We start from the raw sequence: 21,582 nt of genomic DNA, 5'->3' as shown, positions 1-21,582 counted from the left end.
CGTGCTGCAAACAATCTCCCTCCTGTAGAACTTCCTGATTTCAAAAATATTTTCCCTTCGATACCCGAGATGGCAGAACCAGCTCGTGCTCTTAGAGATTATGCCGCTCCATCGCAAGATGAACCGCATTCAAGTATTGCTCCACCCGCAATCGAAGCAAACAACTTTGAACTCAAACCTTCACTGTTGCAGGCAGTACAACAGAACCAATTCTCTGGGAATCCTACCGAGGATCCTAACCTTCATTTATCCGTATTTGTCCAATATGCTGATACTGTTAAAGCTAATGGTGTCACTTCAGAGGCAATTCGACTTCGTCTTTTTCCTTTCTCACTAAGAGATAGCGCTAGAAGATGGCTTCAATCTCTTCCTTCCAACTCAGTCACCACATGGAACGAGTTGAAGAAAGTTTTTCTTGCTCGATATTTTCCACCAAGCAAAACAGTTATGTTAAGAGCCCAAATAAATGGATTTAAACAGAAAGATAACGAGTCTCTTTTCGAAGCATGGGAAAGATACAAAGACATGATGAGACTTTGTCCACATCATGGTTTAGAAGACTGGTTAGTAATTCATACATTATATAATGGTCTCCTGTACAACACGAGGTTAACAATAGATGTCGCCGCAGGTGGTGCACTAATGAACAAACCTTATGCAGACGCTTACTAACTTATCGAAAGCATGGCTCAAAACCACTATCAGTGGGGAACCGAACGAACAATGGTGGAAAAACCTCAAACGAAAACTGGCATGTACGAGATAAGTAACCTTGATCATGTTAATGCAAAGGTGGATGCTCTGGTCCAGAAAATTGAAAGTTTAAATGTATCACCTCCAGCCACAGTAGTTGCCATAACTCAGAATTGCGAAGTCTGTGGAATCCAAGGTCACACTCCTGCAGATTGTCAACTCCTAACAGGAATCCAAGCAGAGCAAGTAAACTATGCTCAAGGAAGCCCCTATTCACATACCTATAACTCAAATTGGAAGAATCATCCAAATTTTTCATATAAAAGTAATAATGCTCTATACGCACCTGGACAATCTCCAAATCAAGCCTCAGTTATACCTCTGGGATATCAGAAGCCGACCCCATCTACATCTAACAATAACGCCCCTAGGAAATCCAACTTGGAAATCATGATGGAAAACTTTATAGCTTCTCAACAGCAAACCAATAAAGATTTCTTAAACCAGAATGTACACACTGGCGAACAAATTAAACAACTAGCAAGTAAAGTAGATGCCCTGGCTACTCATAACAAAATGTTGGAAACGCAAATATCACAAGTAGCTCAACAACAAGCGCCTACTGCTGCCCCAACTGATACATTTCCTGGCCAACCCCAACCTAACCCAAGAAGCCACGCTCATGCAATTATACTGAGAAGTGGAACGGAAGTGGAAGGACCGTCTGACCCAAGGATAGAAAACCAAAACTCTAAAAAGTCAACTGAGGAGAGTGAACCTAAGGAAAAGGCAGAGAGTAATAAGGAAACCGTAGAAAAGAAGGAACCTTATGTACCTCCACCACCTTATAAACCACCTATCCCTTACCCTCAAAGGCTTATTAAAACCAAAGATGCGGGCCAATTTAAAAAATTTGTCGACCTACTAAAACAATTAAACGTCACAATTCCGTTTACAGAAGCTATTACGCAAATGCCCTCATATGCCAAGTTTTTAAAAGAAATTCTTTCTAATAAAAGGAAACTTGAAGATAGCGAAACCGTTACACTTACTGCTGAATGTAGCGCTATAATACAGAATATGCCTCCTAAACTTAAAGACCCAGGTAGTTTCTCTATACCCTGTCACATAGGAAAATTTGTCATTGACAAAGCCTTATGCGATTTAGGAGCCGGTATTAGTGTTATGCCTTTATCCATATGCAAGAGACTTGAAATGGGAGAATTAAGACCAACTAAAATGTCTGTGCAACTAGCAGATCGTTCCGTAAAATATCCTGTAGGAATTCTTGAAAACGTTCCAGTGCGCATAGGTCAATTCTACATTCCAACTGATTTTATAATTATGGATATTAGAGAATATGAAGTTACATCCATTATACTGGGAAGACCGTTCTTAGCAACTGCCGGTGCAATCATAGACGTAAAACGAGGACGACTCACTTTCGAAGTAGGAGAAGAGAAAATTGAGTTCATTCTTTCCCAATTTTTGAAAGCACCTGCAATAGAAGATACATGTTACTTCATGGATATCATCGATGAATGCATAAAAGAAACGAAGTTAGAAAAAGACAAATCATCTGACTATCTTGTAGAAGACAAACTTAACCAATGTTTAGCAATAACACCGGACCCTACGCAATGCCTTAAGAAACCAACCTTAGACCTGAAAACACTTCCCAAGAATCTGAGATATGAATTCCTAGACTTAGAGCTTGAACGACCAGTGATAGTTAATGTTGACTTAGGAAGGCTCGAAACAGAAAAACTCCTGCATATCTTAAGAAAATATCCAACCGCACTAGGTTACAACATCACCATCTTAAAGGAATAAGTCCTTCTATTTGTATGCACCGCATCATGTTAGAAGAAGACTGTAAAACTTCTAGGGAACACCAGAGGAGACTAAACCCGATCCTGAGTGAGGTAGTGAAGAAGGAAACAACCAAGTTATTAGAGGCAGGTATCATATATCCTATATCTGATAGCAAATGGGTTAGTCCTGTACACGTAGTACCAAAGAAAGGAGGTATAACAGTCATTGAAAATGAAAAAGGAGAAACTATAACCAAACGAATCGAATCGGGATGGAGAATGTGCATTGACTATAGGAAACTAAACAAAGCAACCCGAAAAGATCATTTCCCTTTACCATTCATTGACCAGATGTTAGAACGATTAGCAAAACATTCACATTTCTGCTATCTAGACGGTTACTCAGGTTTCTTTCAAATACCAATTCATCCTGATGGCCAAGAAAAGACAACGTTCACGTGCCTTTTTGGTACCTTCGCTTATAGACGAATGCCATTTGGCTTGTGTAATGCTCCTTCAACCTTCCAAAGATGCATGATGGCAATATTCGCCGATTTTCTAGAAAACATCATGGAAGTATTTATGGATGACTTTTCCGTATGCGGACAAAGCTTTGAAGAATGTCTTGAAAACCTAGAGAAAGTTCTAGAGCTATGTGTAAAAGTAAACCTAGTACTTAATTGGGAAAATGTCACTTTATGGTACAAGAAGGAATTGTTTTAGGACACATCATCTCAAATAGAGGAATCGAAGTAGACAAGGCCAAAATAGAGATAATCGAAAACCTTCAACCTCCGAAGACTGTGAGAGAAGTACGAAGCTTCTTAGGACATGCCGGTTTTTACCGACGATTCATTAAAGACTTCTCTAAAATAACTAAACCGTTGATCGGACTATTGACAAAAGATGCTGAATTCATATTCGACAATAAATGTTTAGAAGCATTTCAAACGCTTAAACAAGCACTGATCTCCGCACCCATAATGCAGACACCAGATTGGAATGAACCATTCGAAATAATGTGTGATGCCAGCGATTACGCTGTAGGTGCTGTTTTAGGACAACGAAAAGATAAAAAGCTTCATGTTATATATTACACAAGTAGAACTCTAGATGAAGCACAAATGAATTATGCCACAACCGAGAAAGAACTTCTAGCAGTAGTGTTTGCGCTAGATAAATTTCGTTCTTACTTAGTCGGAGCCAAAATAATCATCTACACTGACCACGCTGCTATCAAATACCTCTTAACTAAAAAGGATGCAAAACCTAGACTCCTAAGGTGGATCCTGTTACTACAAGAGTTCAATTTGGAAATCAAAGACAAGAAAGAAACTGAAAACGTAGTAGCAGATCACCTCTCTAGACTTGAGAACCTTGAACCGGAGAGAACAGCAATTAACGATGACTTCTCGTACGATAAGCTTATAGCTACTTTAGAAGAAAATAACGCTGATAAACAGGTAGAAACTACCTTAGCAATATCTGTTACACCGTGGTACGCTGACCTCGTCAATTATTTAGCTGCCGGAATAGTTCCATCTACCTTATCCTACCAACAGAAGAAACGATTCTTCTACGATATAAAACATTATTACTGGGATGACCCCTTACTTTTTAAAAGAGGTCCCGATGGTATTTTCCGTCGGTGTATACCCGAAGAAGAGGTAGAAAGTATAATCCAACACTGTCACTCCGCTCCTTATGGTGGACACGCAAGTACATCCAAGACCTGCTCTAAAATCCTACAAGCCGGTTTTTATTGGCCAAGTATATGGAAGGATGTACATGCAGCTATTAAGAAATGTGACAGATGTCAACGCACAGGAAACATATCTAGACGTGACGAGATGCCACAAAAGGGCGTTTTGGAAGTCGAGATTTTCGACGTGTGGGGAATAGACTTCATGGGACCTTTTCCATCCTCTTTCGGCAACAAATACATACTCGTGGTAGTTGACTACGTATCAAAATGGATTGAAGCTATAGCTTCTCCAACAAATGACACACGAGTAGTAACTAGACTCTTTAAGAATATAATATTTCCAAGGTTTGGTGTCCCAAGAATAGTTGTTAGTGATGGTGGATCGCATTTCATATCCAAAGTACTCGAAAAACTACTGCTTAAGTATGGCGTAAGACATAGAGTAGTGACACCTTACCACCCTCAAACCAGTGGGCAAGTGGAAGTATCTAACAGAGAAATCAAACAGATACTAGAAAAAACAGTCGCCACTTCAAGGAAAGACTGGTCATTGAAATTACCAGAAGCTTTATGGGCATACCGAACTGCTTACAAAACACCCATAGGAACAACCCCATTTAAGCTAATTTATGGAAAATCCTGTCACCTCCCGGTAGAATTAGAACATAAAGCCTATTGGGCTATTAAAAATCTAAATTTAAACTATAAAGCCGCCGGTGAAAAGAGAATCCTTGATATAAGCGAATTAGAGGAACTCAGAAGAGATGCTTACGAAAATGCCAGAATCTACAAAGAAAGAACAAAACAATGGCATGACAAGCGCATATCAAGGAAAATCTTCAAACAAGGCGATACAGTCCTTTTATTTAACTCCAGACTAAAGTTATTTCCGGGAAAACTACGATCTAGATGGTCAGGTCCTTTTCAAATCACTAATGTTTTTCCCAGTGGAGCAGTAGAAATTAAAGGTAAATCTATGGAACCATTTACCGTAAACGGGCAACGTCTAAAACATTATCACTATGCAGAAAACAATGAAGATTCGCAAGTCTTGCACTTAGACGAAATGCCTCCAGAAATTATAGATTGTAATTGATTGTTTTTATGTCGAGCTTGTGACATTAAACAAAGCGCTTAGTGGGAGACAACCCACAAATTATTTTATTATTTCCTTATTCTATTATTATTATTTTTCTATTTCTTCCTTAATTATTCTTTTACATTCTATTTAGTATTCATTCTTAATTTATTTTATTTTATTAAAAACTTTTCTCTTCTTTCGGCATTTGGCCAAATCCTGACTAAAACTCTTGTTTTTCTTTTCTCTAGCTAACACTAACCTGATGGGACATATTGATCGTATGGGTATCAAATTCAGAGGAACAGCTCAGAAACAAAAGTTTGAGGAACTAGCCACGAGAGAGATGCTACCTAGCCTGTATGCTGATGACTGGGCAATGACTGCCCTTGGACTAAGACAAAGTGTCCTGTATTTGCTGAATCAGATAGGGTGGGAAACCGCTCCTATCCGTAGACAATTTGTCACTTACCGGAGACTGACTCTAGAATTCCTTAGTTCTCTGATCTATCTACCCAGCCATGGAAAAGGAATAAGCAGAGGTTTTATACAGTTCAGAATGTTTAACATGGAGTACCAATTTAATATTCAAAATTTTACCAACCTTTTAGGCTTCCCTACATCCTTTGACACATTCACAATGAGCCAAGAGGAACTTTTCGAATATAGAGAACTTGAACACTTTTGGGGTAACTTGACTGGAAATGACGATCCCGAGGAACATGAGTTTCTCTCTGGAAACATACATAACCCGACCTTTCGCTATTTCCATAAGATCCTGACCCACACCTTATTTGGGAAGAAGCCAAACAGTACCACAGTTTCACGTGATGAACTCTTCATCATATTTTGTGCTTCTCAGAACCGTCCAGTAAACGGTGCCACTTTTATGTTAGCAAACTTGGACCACCTTATCCAAGATGAGCGAGCACCAATCCGAATAGGCGGTTTGATAACTATGATAGGTAATGCTATTGGATTACGTCAGCCTATGCTTAACTTAAGCCCTTTTTGTGGCATTACTACTATGAGTATACCCTTCCTCTTCAACACTCTGTTTATAGCAAACCTAGGGTCTGATGAGTTTGAGCTTATTATTGATAACCAAGTTCTTTGCCTATTCACCATGCCCGATCCTAGGACTAGTGTTCATAACCGCAACAACTGGCTCTACAATCTGAACGAAACCCCCTCTCCTGCTAGATCCACTGAATCCATCCAGGACTATGAGATTTGTGATGACTATGAGATTTATGATGACCAGATTCCTTATGCTGAATCAGATCCTCAAACACCATCTGGATATTATGATATTGATCCTCCTCCTCAACCTGCTCAGACCGAACAACAGCAAGGTCAACGCAAAGGAACTCTTCTTCCTCGAATGCGTCTTCGAACCGAATGCTAAGGTAAACGCCGCCTCCTTCCTATTTCATCATATCCGCACCTTATGTGCTAGAGGCTGTCAACCTTTTGTAATTGGTGGATTAATAACCACCATAGCACTTGGCTTAAACCTAGGGGACCGACTCCAAACTTTAGAATCTTTACCTCCCCTATTTATGGATATAGGCTACTGTCGGTCCAGCCGCCTAATCAAGAACCGAGTAGGCGGAAAATACTACCTTATGGTGAATAACCAGGCCGTCCCAAGCGTTGTTCTCCCCAACATTTCCCTAACCGATGTCACCAATCCCAACCGCCACCTCTATGATCTGAATGCTCCCGAAGTTACCGAGCCTTCGCATACAAACCCGTCTGTAGACGAGTTCGAAGAAATGGAGCAAGGTGATAACGCTCCTGAACAACAATCAGTCCCGCTCAACCCTTCTGATACTGCAGCTGGCCCATCCTCCCGACGTCGTCGACGAAGAAGGCCTGCAACCAACGACGACATCATGGATGGCATTGATGGTATGCAAGCACAGAATCTCGAAATGATACAAATGATGCGCCAAATGCAACAACAGCAGGCAGAGAGGAATAACATAACCGATCAGTGGTTCACTGAGTTGTTTAGCAGGTTCGACAACTTAGACTTACGTCAGCGATCACCAGGCCCAAGAACAAGAGGCGGAAGGCAACCTTAACTTTTCTTTTTCCTTTCCTTTTTGTATTTCATTTCTTTTCCTTCAAACATTGAGGACAATGTTTTATTCAAGTATGGGGGGGAAAACCACGTTCTTTCTATCCTCCACTTTCCTTTTCAAGTATGTACTTTTCCTTTCATTGTTATTTCCCTTTATGTTCTTTCTATCCTCCACTTTCCTTTCCAAGTATGTACTTTTCCTTTCATTGTTATTTCCCTTTCTTATTTTTTGAAAAAAAAAAATATTATCATAATATAGATTTATTTTAAGTTAAGTCCCTAGCGTGAAAAACTTTCTATTATCTATTTCCCCTCAAATTTTCATGAGCCATAACAGAAATTCAACACACTCAATAAGTATAAAGGTTGCTTATTTTATAAAACTTGAGTGAAATCAAGACAAAAATTATTACCATAACAACGCTCTAAGAACCTCAACATGTTATATCAGGATAAATACCTATTATACCAATCCCTTGAACTTTTAGTTTTATAGTAACCCCGAGTAGTTTATACGAGAAGTCAGCACCATCTTAATAGCAAACTACGTGGAGAGCCGATGAATATAAGTGAATGACTCCCAAAGTAACATAAAAAAATATATATATATATATATATATATATCAGGAAATGCACTAATTAAGTTAGGTGATCCTTACCAGATCATTTAATCTAAAGGTTGCAGATCATACAAAAGCATAATACGAGAGATCCATTATGAGTTGGTTCAGTAGGTATCTGGTACTGAACTTGGTAGGGCGGACTACGGTCCGATCCCCTCCAATTTGCAATGGACTGAATAACGAAGTTATCCGACTTATGTACCAGAACTTCTAGATAAAAGGGGATCAGAATCACTAACCGGTTACTCCACTATGTGCGCGAAAAGATAAAGGGCTTAATGTGATTTCGCTAGAATGAAAACGGGTGAAATAAGAGTAAAGGAACTAGGACAGCTATAATGGCATTACTTGAACTGGTTTGCATGAGGTGAGGTTATCTGGGGTTGTGACGTGGTTGTCGATGTCAAGATTAAACTCAAGTCACTTCTAAACAAGGTTTACATGCAACCTAGTACGAATTGATGTGTGTTTTGAAATTTCATCTGGCTAAAATTTTTAAGTTCTATACCGTATTTTGCTTGAGGACAAGCAAAGATCTAAGTATGGGGGAGTTTGATAACATGAAACTATATCACATTTTAGGACTTAATTCAATTAAATTATATTATTATTTACTTTAATTTATTTCATTTTATCGGATGTTACGCGGTATTTTCTTTCTATTTATCTCAGGTATCTATTTGAAGCAAAAGTAAAAAAAAGGAAGAAAAGGAGGTGCAAAAAGAAGTTTTTGGAAACAAAAAAGCAAAAGCCAAGCCCAGCCCAAAGAAGGCACAGGCGTTGTGCCTGTGACGAGCGTCACAGAGGTTGTGACGAGCGTCACGCTATATGCACTTGTGTGACGAGCATCACACATGGTGTGACGGACGTCACACCATTCCCCTATATTTGAGGCACAAGGAACGCTTCAGAGAAGTTGAGTCCTATTTCCACGCCCAATTATTCTGCACGTTGAAGACTTTTGACGCGGAAGGCAGTTGCAGGAGGTAGCATATAAATAGTAGCTTTTTGGAAAGCTCTAGGGTCCACGCTTCCACGCATCCAGGCTTTTTCCAGATTTTTTCCGTTTTCGCATTTTTTCTTCTTCCAGCAGCTTAGGCATATTTTTACAGTATTACTTTTACAAATTTCTATATTGTTTTCTTTTGCAATTCTATTTTCTTTTCTAGCTCTTAATTAATTTTTCGCACAATAGTTTCTACACCGGAAACTATTGTGTACCTTTTATCGGATCTAACCTTACGTTAGAATCTAGTTTTTTTATTCCTTCGTTTTATTTTTCTGCCCGATTGAAGAACTCAAGAACAAATCCAACCGGTCTGTGGTGGAGTGTTCAAGACTGCTATTTAATTATTCAGGTTCTTTATTTATTTGTTGAATTTATATATGCTTGTTTTTATTTTTAATTTTTGCTGCTTGCCTGTGATGAATCTGTTTATGCATGTTATTTATTTAAGTCTGTTTAGCATGTCTGGCTGATTTATTTAGGTATCGGTATGTAAAGTAAGCGGAATGAAGGAATCAAAACTAAGTTGGTTTAATTAAGTTTAAAATTAAAATCACTCTTTTTACGGTCTCAATTTACAGGTTTAATAACAAAGTTTTTGTACGAAAGTAAAAGACATAAAGAAGTTAAAATCAATAGAGCGAGAGTTTGAGGTTTTGACTGGACAGTGTAAATTGGACATTAATTCTAGATCAGGGCGAGAGCAATTTTTAGAGTTAATTAAATTCTAACCTTTTTCAAAAAGTATTTTTAAAGATTGGATGTGAGGACGAGAGTTAAGCATTTGAATTTAATTATATAACCTAAGTCAACAGAGCGAGAGTTTGAGATAAGGGTGTTTAAACGATTAGTGTTTTCTTAAAAAGAGTTTCTACGGATTCTATTATTTTCAAAAAGTGGTTTTTGACTTAACTATAAGTGACAGCTACGTTAATATAAAATCATAGTTTATTCAACAGAGCGAGAGTTTGAGATAAAACTTTTAACCAATAGCGTCAACTGAAAAGATTTACTTTAAAACCAAGAAACCAATAAAGGATTGATTCCCTAATTACGACGAATCACATACCGATATCCGCTTATTAGATATTAATTTTAGATCTTATTTTAGTTTTAGCCTTTTCCCCAAAAAATCAAAGTATTACCTGCCTTAGCTTTATGAAGTAACCTTAGATAACGGTATATCGATTCATAAGTCCCTGTGGGATCGATATCTTTTAAAACTACGCGATAGAACTGTGCACTTGCAGTTTGTACCCCAATTCGACTCATAAAGTCGAGCGATCAGTGAACTTGATAGATCAATGGTGATCATGCCCTTCCTACAAAAGAGTTAGGCAAATAACAAAGACATATTTTTGGTATTTTGGCTAGTGAAATGATAATATACAAGTATGATACAATCACATGGTGCTTGGTGATTTCTCCTAAAACAAAACCCAATGAAAGAGGGGGTAAGGAGGATGCCAAGGTATAATCTCAATGCTAATGCATATGATGAAATTGCATGAGGGATCTTAGGGTCAAAATTGGGGTCTTACAGCTGCCCCTATTTAAGGACATTCTAACTGAGGAGACGAAGGTTAAAATCTTCATATCGACTCAGTAGAACGGGCTTAAATAACAATATATAGGAACAAACTTTGGTCCCTAAGAGACCTCATGATGCAATTGATATGAATGTAAAAGCAAATTCTCTGTGGGGAAATGTTGCCACAAAGGAAAGGAATTCAGAGCGATCGAAAGTCCGCAGGAGCACAATGCATTCTGTAAGGAAAGCTCATCGGGGAGACAGAGACTCTAAGGGGATAAAAGGATTATGCGCAGGCCAGGCTATGACTTAAAAACTGCTAGGGGATGAGAGGAATTCCATGAAAATGGAAAGACTCATCTAGGGAGACACAGGAACATCTGCAGGGGAAACAGGTAGATCAGAATAGAACTGAAATACTTGAGTCATGCAGAAACAGCGATTTCACTAAGGAAATACGCACTCAACTCAACTGGGGAAGAAATAGACTTCGGCACAGGAGGAGCAGAAATTTATTATCCACTACCGATTACTGGGTAAGGAGATAATAAAGATATGACAGAGAGGACACCCTTCATCGGCTAAGATGAACATATCAAGGATGAATCATTGGGAACCACCAGGAGGGAGTATTCATTACCGGTTACTGAGTAAGAATAGCCTTGCTGGGGAAAACTGCAGAAATAGGATTTACAACTACCAGTTACTGGGCAGAAGACCAAAGATGAGAATATTCGTCATTGGTTAAGATGAACATATCAAGGATAGACTCAAGGGAAAGAAAATATATCATCGATTAAGATGAACATATCAAGGATAGACTTGCCTGGGGATGCCAAGGAGGATATCCGTCATCGGTTAGGATGAACATATCAAGGATAAACCAATTGAACAAAAAGTAGGAATTACATCTATCGAATGCTGGATAGAATACCATCAAAGAGAAAATCCGTCATCGGTTAGGATGAACATATCAAGGATAGACTCTAGGAGGAGAGAAATAGGAATTACATCTATCAGTTACTGGATAGAATGCCGAAGGAGAGAATATCCGTCACTGGTTAAAGTGAACATATCAAGGATAAACTCTACAAGGGGAAAGAAAAGCAGGATTTATAACTACCGGTTACTGGGCAGAAGACCGCAAAGAGAAGGAAATCCATCATCGGTTAGGATGAACATATCAAGGATTAACTCTCTAGGGAACAAAATAGGGATTACAACTACCTTTTTACTGGTTAGAATACCAAAGATGAAAGTATCCGTCATCGGTTAGGATGAACATATCAAGGATAAACTCAAACAGGGGAAGAAAATATTTGTCATCGGTTAGGATGAACATATCAAGGATATACTTCCTGGGGAAACATAAAAATGAGTCTGCTGGGGACTCCACTAGGGAGAAAACAGGGGTACTTTTACCGGGTATTGGGCAAGAAGAAACAAGCTGCAAACTGAGGAATATTATCAGTTACTGGGTAATAAACTCTCAGGGGATCCAAAGCATATATCTAGGTAAGATCTAGAGAGAAACGGTCAATCAAGACTCAACCCCATGAGGATATAACTCAAGGGGAGTGGTTCCATCCAGATAATCAACTGGGGAGGAAACTGAAATAATAATCGTCCACGAGGAAATAACATAGTGAGGGAAGGAGAAAGGTTAAAGTCTTTCTGCTTAAGGGGCTGACACTCTACAATTGAGGAAGGACAGACACCACACTTGTATGGGGACAAAGTACCGCCATAACAGAGAATAAGAATCATAAGAATGAGTCAACAAATATGATGATGCAACTGTAAGACCCCAATTTTGACCCTAAGATCCCTCATGGTATCATAACATTGCATTTGCATTGCCTCAAGGATCTTTAGCATCTTGGTTCCCTTTGCCTTTGGGTGGGACTCCTTGTGATTGGTTTGAGATCACCAAGCATGCTTGAATTATACATCATTGTTTCTCTTACTTTTGTTTACTAACCAAAAGCACAAAAATGTGTCACTAACATCTTTTGTTTGAAGCTTGAGTATCATCCAAGACACTTTGTGGGTTCTATTTAGATGATCAGTCAACACAAGGGAATGGCTTGAGATACTTCCAACAGGTTCAAATGGGGTCTATTCGTCAGTCAAAACGTTAATCTTGAAGGAGCAAAAGTTTATTCATGAGCTGTCATGCTCGCTAGGTGAGCAGAATGGGTCGCCTAGCGAGTCCCAAGAAAAGCCACCAGAATCACCTACGCTCAGAGGAATTTCTTGAACTGTCATGCTCGCTAGGCGAAGCCCACATGTTTAAAAAAAACGAAAAAAAAATGAAAAACGAAAATAAATAAATAAAATAAAATAAAATAAAATAAAATAAAATAAAATAAAATAAAATAAATAAAATAAATAAATAAATAAAATATAACAGAAAAATTTTGGACTTGGGCCTCTCTCATTTGAGCCCACAGGTCCACAAAAATCAGGTTATAAATTCAAAGTTTCAGTGAAACAAAATTCAATTATATTCCTATTACCCTAGCAGGAAAAAGATAGTGAGAGAAGAGCTAACAGAGTTCAGAGCAACCTCCAGAGACTGAAGGGAACTCATCGGCAAAGAACCAATTCCCTCTCATATAAACCCTCAGATTGCTTTGCAAACCCAACCGTGCCATTCAATTTCATTTGATCTCTCCAGTCAGGTTTGCCTTATTCCCATTACTTTATGCTTTTAATTTGAATGCTCTGAATGTATGAGGTATTATGGGTGAATTTGATACCCTTTTGATGCATGTGTTTGACAAGAGGTTTAGGCCTCCTACCCTTGGTTGCTTTTTGTGAATTTTAATGGCATGATTCATGTGGTTACATTTTGATTTGGGGGCAACTCTTGATTACCCTATCTTGTTTCTCTAACCTGTTTGTTGAGTTCTGTTTTGTGAGGGCTCATATGACTCTTGCAGAGATGGCTTGCCTGGTGTTCCACTTTATTTGTGGGATACCACCTGGAGGTTTATTCCGATTACCTGACTGACTCACTTTCTTTGATGGTGTTTAGCTTGGAAGAGTATTTGGGTTTCTTATTTATCTAATTGTTGTTACTTAGGATCTTTACCCGTACGGTAGATCTCTCGATCCCTTTACTTTTCCCGCATGTTACCGATTTCTTAGGTTTCGTATAGCCTCTCGTGGCATGTCATTTAAGGTAGCGCGGTTCCTTCATCTAGGACTGCCTTTTTGCATGAGCATCCCTAAACACCCCAAACTCATTGATTTTTCTTCTTCTAAGAACACGTTATCTCCTTCTACTACAGGTGAGTAAGTCTCCAAAGGTCGAGCATCCGGTAGATTGCGTAGTAACGTCGTTCACCCCAAAACACAACCCTTACCCCATAGGTGGTCGAACTACGTTTTGCTCTGATTTTCATCCCAGATGAGATACGTAGGCATAAGACGCGATGTCTTAGCGAGCACACTCCTCTTTAACCCATAGGTAGCCGAGCTATGAAGACTCTAATTCTCAGATTCATATGAGATATGTATGCAATGGATGCGACGTCCGTGCGAGTCATTTTCTTTTGACCCTTCTTTTAGTAAGTAACACATTAGATAAACATACACGTTTTTCTCATCCCTTCAATCATGTTTGCACAAATAAATTTTCAAAAAAAAAATAACAACCTTTGCAATAAATGTGAAAAGGGCTCCCTAGGAGTACCTAGGATGTTTTGGGTGCCTAACACCTTCCCATTGCATAACCAACCCCCTTACCCAGATCTCTGACATTTTTACTAGTTTTTGATTCGATAAAACTTTTAGGTTTTTGTTCGCTTTCTAACCATTCCTTTGGATAAATAGAAGTGCGGTGGCGACTCGACTTGTATGATTTACCTTGGATTTAGTCAATATCTCTAATGATAACGAATACCCCGCTACAGAAAAATGGCGACTCTGCTGGGGACCGAAACATCCTAGTGGGTTTTGCCTACTTTTCATATTTGTTGTATTGTATTGTATATTTTTTTTGTGACATATTTTTGTGCAATTTGGGATTACTGTATTGTATGTAATGATTGAATTGTTTGAATATTAATTCCTTGTATGCTTGGTGATCTTTGTGAGATGAGTTCTATACCCGGACTCGAGTGCACTTAGGATAGGAGAATAGCGTAGTCTTGTTGACTTGTGTGGAGTTATTCCTTAGCAAGTTGACTTGCAAGTCCATTCACTTGGTGGAGGTTATGTTGGGATCAATAATGTCACACAAGTAACTTGTGGTTAGACATTACTCTTTCCAATATAGACCTTAGAAGCCAAGGACCTTAGTTTACCAAGCCCATCTTGGCCTATTCTTAGGATGTAGTGCGAAAGTCGTTCAAGTGTAAGATTTGATACGATTGTTACGCGATACTACACTCATAAGAGTCTCTCTTGAGAATATTTTTGGAATACGAGTAGTCGTTTCTCCAATAATATCCGAAAGATGGGATGATGACTATGGGAACCTCTTGTAGAACATGTTTGGCAGGTTTAAACCCTAGTACACTCCCTTTTGGGTGGTTCTTAACCTAACTCCATGCTCGTGACTTACAACAAACCCTTGATTCATGGTTGATCCGTTCATGAATCCTTAATATCAATGGAACTTGGGTGTTGATAAGGTGTAAACCATAATCCACCAAAATGGATGATTGATATTAAGGATAACATGATCCATCCCATGACCTTTGTTTGGTGTGCTTTGCTTGATCCTTGAGTGTGATTGTTGCATTCATGCATTCATGCACCCATTTGCATCCATATCATCAGTAAATAAGAAACTTTTCAAGGAACTTAAGGGGTTTATTTGCAAAATTTTCAGACATGGAAAGACAAAGAAAGAATACAAAGAAGTACAGTTTCAGACAACCAGATTTGAAAGAGTTAAGGAATCTGACATCCTATGTATTAGATCCTTTGGGTTTCAAGGCTCGTTTTGGGAAGCTTCTTCCTCTTCTGACTACTCAGGTGGATGAAGGATTGGTGAGTGTATTGGTGCAGTTTTATGATCCCTTGTACCGTTGCTTCACGTTTCCGGATTTCCGGCTTTTGCCTACCCTTGAGGAGTATGCTTACCTTGTGGGTATACCTATTCTAGACCAGTTGTCTTTCAGTGGCTTGGAGAGTATTCCTACTTCTCAAGAGATAGCTGACATGTTACACATAGATGAATCTCTGGTTGGTGCTCATATGACTACCAAAGGAGGAATTCAAGGTCTCCCTTCTGAGTTCCTCATTGCTCAAGCTACTATATATGGGAAGGCCATGAGTGAGGATGTCTTTGAAGCCATATTTGTACTTCTCATCTATGGATTGGTATTGTTCCCCAACATCGACAAATTTGTGGATGTGAACGCTATTAGGATCTTCTCTACTCTTAATCTCGTTCCGACTCTGTTGGGCGATACCTACTTCTCTTTGCATATGAGGAATGCAAAGGGTGGTGGCGCCATTGTGTGTTGTTTGCCTCTGTTGTATAAGTGGTTTATTTCTCACTTACCTCAGACGGTCGCTTTCAAGGAGAACAAGGAATGTCTATGGTGGTCCACGAGACTTATGTCTCTCACTAATGATGATATCTCTTGGTATAACCATGTGTATGATGGTGTGCGGATTATTGACTCTTGTGGCGAATTCTCCAATGTACCTCTTCTTGGTACATGTGGTGGGATTAACTACAATCCTGTTTTGGCACGTCGGCAGCTTGGGTTCCCCTTAAAGGATAAACCCAATAACATTCTGTTAGAGGGTGCATTCTTTCAAGATGGTAAAGATCCCCAAGGCTTGAAAGTTAGGATGGTCCGCGCTTGGCGCAAGATTCATAGGAAAGGAAGGAAAGAGTTGGATCCTAAGAATTGCATCGCTTTGGAGCCTTACATTGTTTGGGTTAGGAAGAGGGCGTCTGAGTATCTCATGCCTTACGAGTATCCGAGACCTACACCTATGATTATGGTTGGGCCTTCAACCCTCCCTAATCAAGGAGCAGAGGAGTTGAGAGACGAAGACCGTTCACGTTCCTGGATCCGTGAACGTGAAGAGTTGCTTCAGTAGATTAAGGAGAAGGATGCGTTGATTGAGTTTCTGGAGCATCAGGTTATTGATGACCCTGATGATGTATGAACTTCTCTACTTCCTCAGTCTTCTAAGTTCTGGAAGAGGAGGTATGATCGACTCGCCAAAGAGAAGGCCGATATGGAGGCAGCCTACGAGAGGGAGGTGAAGAGGCTTCGCGCATCTTATCTTCCTGTGTCCCGAGCTTTAGATGATTGTTTCTAGGGATCCATAGGATGATTATTTTCCTTTTCTCTTGTATAAGATTGACGATGATGCACTTCTTTTCCCTGATATTATTTGATGAGATATTTCCATATGTGATAAAGTGCTTAATATTTCCAAAATTTGCAAATAAAACTCTAAAGTTCCTTTGAAATAAAAAACAAATCATATGCACAAGCATTGCATGCATCATATGGATAAGCAGGTTCTGTTTCCGGTCCCTTTCCCTGTGGGCTAACTCTGTGTCCTTCATTTATTTTGAAGACAAGCTGACTCACCGGTACTACACTAGAGCCAAAATTTCAAGACTGATGGATCACTTAGAACAAGAGAACCGCGAGCCCATGAGGCAGAGTGGGGTAGTTGTGAAGGCTTTCGATGGGTCTCGCAAAATTGTGATTGGGGAAGTTGATCTCCCAATCAAGATCGGACCAAGTGATTTCCAGATTACCTTCCAGGTTATGGACATTCACCCATCGTATAGTTGTCTCTTAGGTAGACCATGGATTCACGAGGCAGGCGCCGTGACGTCCACCCTACACCAGAAATTGAAATTCGTGAAAAACAAGAAGCTGGTGGTGGTAGGGGGAGAAAGGGCTCTCCTGGTTAGCCATTTGTCTTCCTTCTCTTATATAGATGTTGAGGTTGAAGTTGGAACTCCTTTCCAAGCTTTATCTATTGTTGAGCCTATTAAGAGAACTCCTTCATTTGCTTCCTACAAAGATGCAAAGCTGGCCATTGAACGTGGTGCAACCACTGGTTTAAGAAAAATGATAGAGTTAGAAGACAACGAGTCCCGGGCTGGCATAGGTTTTTCTTCTGGTACTTTCAACAAGCAAGGGTTATTCAAGAGTGGAGGTTTCATCCACACTGGTCTAGATGAGGAGGCTGCTGCCGTTTTAGAAGAAGATGTAGAGGATTCTGGCAATTTCATCATCCCTGGAGGGGTCTGCAACAATTGGGTCGATGTGGATATTCCAACAGTTGTCCATAAGTCAACGTAATGATCACTTTGTTTAAAAACCCTTCTCCAATGCCAAAAGGAGGAGTGATAACATTGTTGGTAACATAAATACAATGATATTTTCATTCAATAAATTCATGTTAAATGTTTGTTTTTCCCATTTATTTTCCCTTTTTGTTTTTGCATGAAATTGGTGATCACATAAAACCTCAAAATGGAATAAAATCAATCTTTTCATCTGCATAATGATTTGCCTTGTTTGAATTCTAAATCTTTTCATATCCAAAATCATTATGCAGGTTGATTTCTAAACCCATTGAACATAATGACCCAACACCATCTCCCAATTTTGAATTCCCTGTATTTGAGGTAGAGGAAGATGATGTTGAAGAGATTCCTGATGAGATCACCCGGCTACTTGAGCATAAAGAGAAGATCATTCAGCCGCATCTTGAGAATCTGGAAACAATCAACTTGGGGTCTGAAGATTGTGTGCGAGAGGTAAAGATTGGGGCACTTCTGGAAGAATCTGTTAAGAAGGGGTTGATTAAGTTGCTACGAGAATATGTCGACGTCTTTGCTTGGTCGTATGAAGACATGCCTGGTATATATACTGATATTGTGCAACATTTCCTACCTCTAAAGCCTGAGTGCATGCCTGTAAAGCAGAAGCTCAGAAGAACTCATCCTGATATGGCAGTGAAGATCAAAGAGGAAGTTCATAAGCAAATTGATGCGGGGTTCCTGGTGACTTCTATATATCCTCAATGGGTGGCCAATATTGTGCCCGTGCCTAAGAAAGATGGAAAAGTCCGGATGTGTGTGGACTATAGAGACTTGAATAAAGCTAGTCCGAAAGATGATTTCCCTCTACCACATATTGATATGTTGGTAGACAATACAGCTAAATTCAATGACTTCTCATTTATGGATGGATTTTCCGGATATAATCAGATCAAGATGGCATCCGAGGATATGGAGAAGACAACATTCATCACACCTTGGGGAACATTCTATTATCGAGTGATGCCCTTCGGTTTGAAGAACGCCGGAGCCACCTATCAACGAGTTATGACCACTTTGTTTCATGATATGATTCATAAGGAGATTGAGGTGTATGTGGATGATATGATTGTTAAGTCAAGAACGGAAGTTGAACATGCAGAGCACCTGTTGAAGCTGCTAATAAGAACATTAAGAAAATTATCTAGAAGATGGTTGTTACGTACAAAGATTGGCATGAGATGTTGCCATTCGCTTTGCATGGATATCGTACATATGTCCGCACTTCAAAAGGGGCAACCCCTTTCTCTCTTGTTTATGGCATGGAGGTTGTACTCCCTGTAGAGGTGGAGATCCCATCAATGAGAGTCTTGATGGAGGCCAACTTGACTGATGCTGAATGGGTTCAGAGTCGTTATGACCAGCTAAACTTGATTGAAGAGAAGAGATTGACTGCCATGTGCCATGGTCAGTTATATCAGCAGAGAATAAAGAAAGCTTTTGATGAGAAGGTCAAGCCTCGTGTGTTCCGAGAAGGTGACCTTGTGCTCAAGAAAGTCTTGTCTTTCGCGCTCGATTCCAGGGGCAAGTGGACTCCAAACTATGAGGGTCCGTATGTTGTTAAGAGAGCCTTTTCAGGCGGTGCTTTGATACTTACAACTATGGATGGGGAGGATTTCACTCGTCCTGTGAATTCAGATGCAATCAAGAAATACTTCGCCTAAAAAAATAAAAACGGAATAGCTCGCTAAGTTGAAAACCCGAAAGGGCGGCTTAGGCAAAAATGAGCGTCTCGGTGGATTGAAAACCCGAAAGGGCGATCCAGGAAAAAGTTAGAGACACAAAAAATATATAATAATGATATATGTATCTCGCTAGATTGAGTACCTCATCCTGGGGCAATCTAGGCAAAAATTAGGGATTTGGCAAGTAACTGCATCCTGACAAGACTTTGTTCTACAACTGTCATCCGTCAGAAATCCTTGCTCATTATCAGCGAAAGCTTCAAATACATCGGATTCAGAATTGGTGGAGAAATGGTCATTATGTTCAATGTAGCCCTTTTCCAATATATATCACCAATTTCAAATTTGTAAAGATCTATGGAGTCTTGCCATTCGCAGACTATCATTCTATCAAATAAATTTGAGCCTTTTATCCAATTATTGGCACTCTTATCTGTTTCTATTCAACAAATGTTTTGCATGTTTTGATTAAGAAAATATCATTGTTTTAAACGATCAAATTTTTTATAATTTGTTTTTAAATAAAGTGAACATTCACAATGACGAAAGGATACTTAGGAGATCCTCAGTGCTCTCCCAAGGGTGGTACGATCCCCAACAGGGTAAGATTTTTGTCCATATTCCTGGCATGACTGTATCTCCTCCCTCTGGAACCCCTTGTGGTTTATCCTACCAAGTGGATTGCTTGTTGAGAGTCACCTCTCTTCCCTTCAGCAGAGTAGCAATCTTTCTTCCTCAGCAGCTTGGATCTCTTTGGGCAAAAGCGGTATTTGGTGGTTGATCCCGATAAATCCTTTATCTCCTCGGATAGATTCCCTAGTAGAGTTGTTGGTGTGGTGGACCTTGTCTATGATAACTCTCGTCCCCAGCTGGAATGATTGATGATTCATCCCTTGCAGAGTTCTTTGCTTCCTGGTATCTCTGATCCCCAGCAAATTGGATACTCCCCGGTGAACTTGGCTTTCTCTCTTGAGATATAGTACCGGGTGGTTGATTCCTGGACCTGGTTGTGTTAGATATGTCTGTCTGTCAGCATACATCATACATAAACCACGCATATTCATGCATAATTATAACATTCAGATATTCATGTTGCATTCTTTGCCATATATCGTTGTTTGCTGTCTCCTGCTATTTGGTGATATACTTCCCCGAGCAGATGTGTGTGTCTGATCTCTCCATATAGAGTCAGCTCCATAGGCAGAAAGCGTCTATCCTTTCTTCCATATTCCCCATCGGGTTATATCCTCGTGGATGTTGATTGTTTTTGTTCCTTCCCAACACATTTACAGGGATGGTTTTCCCCATTGAGTTGTATCCTCACTGGGACAAGTCTTGATTTAGTGTGCCTATCTAGTTTGATCCTAGATCGGTCTCTTGAGACTCTTTTCCTGTTTCCCCGTGGTAAATGAATAATTTCTCAATAATTAGTAATTATTATCCCCGGCGGAGTCTGTGTTCCTCTACCCTCATACCGGTAGTTGTAAATCCTATTTCTTCCCTTTTTGCAGAGTAACTATTTTTGCTCATCTTTAATTGGTGACAGTTATCTTCATCCAATATTCGGTGATGATATCCCCTCATCTGCTTGGATAATTGTCCTGATTACGCAATTTATCCCCAGCGGGTCATCTCTCGTCTACCTTGTTGTTGTTGGTAACGATTGTTTCTCCCCTGAATTGGTCATCATTATATACCTAGTTTCGGTATCCCGATGCCTTTTCTTTTCGGTCGATTTATCCTTTATTAACCCAGTAACCGGTTGTGGATAATCGTCCATGCGAGTATATTATCTATGTTCTGACGGTAATAGATAGTATATCTCATGCACTCTCGGGTCTGAAGCCTTTTGTTCTTCCCCAGTTGAGTAAGATTCGTATCCCCTTTGTGGAGTCGAATATCCATCCTGTAATCGAGTATACTTTTAGCCCTCTTTTGGATGATGAGTGTTTTAGGAATATTCCCTAATTCACGCCTTGGTTGGTCACCTATTATATGCCCAGTAACCGGTATCCCTGGTGTTCCTTCCTCTTT

The 21,582-nt window shown here is 39.6% G+C and overlaps 1 non-coding gene across 1 annotated transcript; it reads right to left on the bottom strand.

Annotated features, from left to right (window-relative positions):
- Positions 1–447: 447 nt before the first annotated feature.
- Positions 448–554, bottom strand: LOC127133136 (small nucleolar RNA R71). Its single transcript, XR_007807129.1, has one exon. It is a non-coding gene; the product is annotated as a small nucleolar RNA R71 (small nucleolar RNA).
- Positions 555–21,582: the final 21,028 nt, after the last annotated feature.

Source organism: Lathyrus oleraceus, chromosome 3 (assembly GCF_024323335.1).
Source record: "Lathyrus oleraceus cultivar Zhongwan6 chromosome 3, CAAS_Psat_ZW6_1.0, whole genome shotgun sequence".
NCBI lineage: Eukaryota > Viridiplantae > Streptophyta > Magnoliopsida > Fabales > Fabaceae > Lathyrus > Lathyrus oleraceus.
The sequence above is the reverse complement of the archived record's forward strand: the minus strand, read 5'-3'. Positions and strand labels throughout refer to the sequence as shown.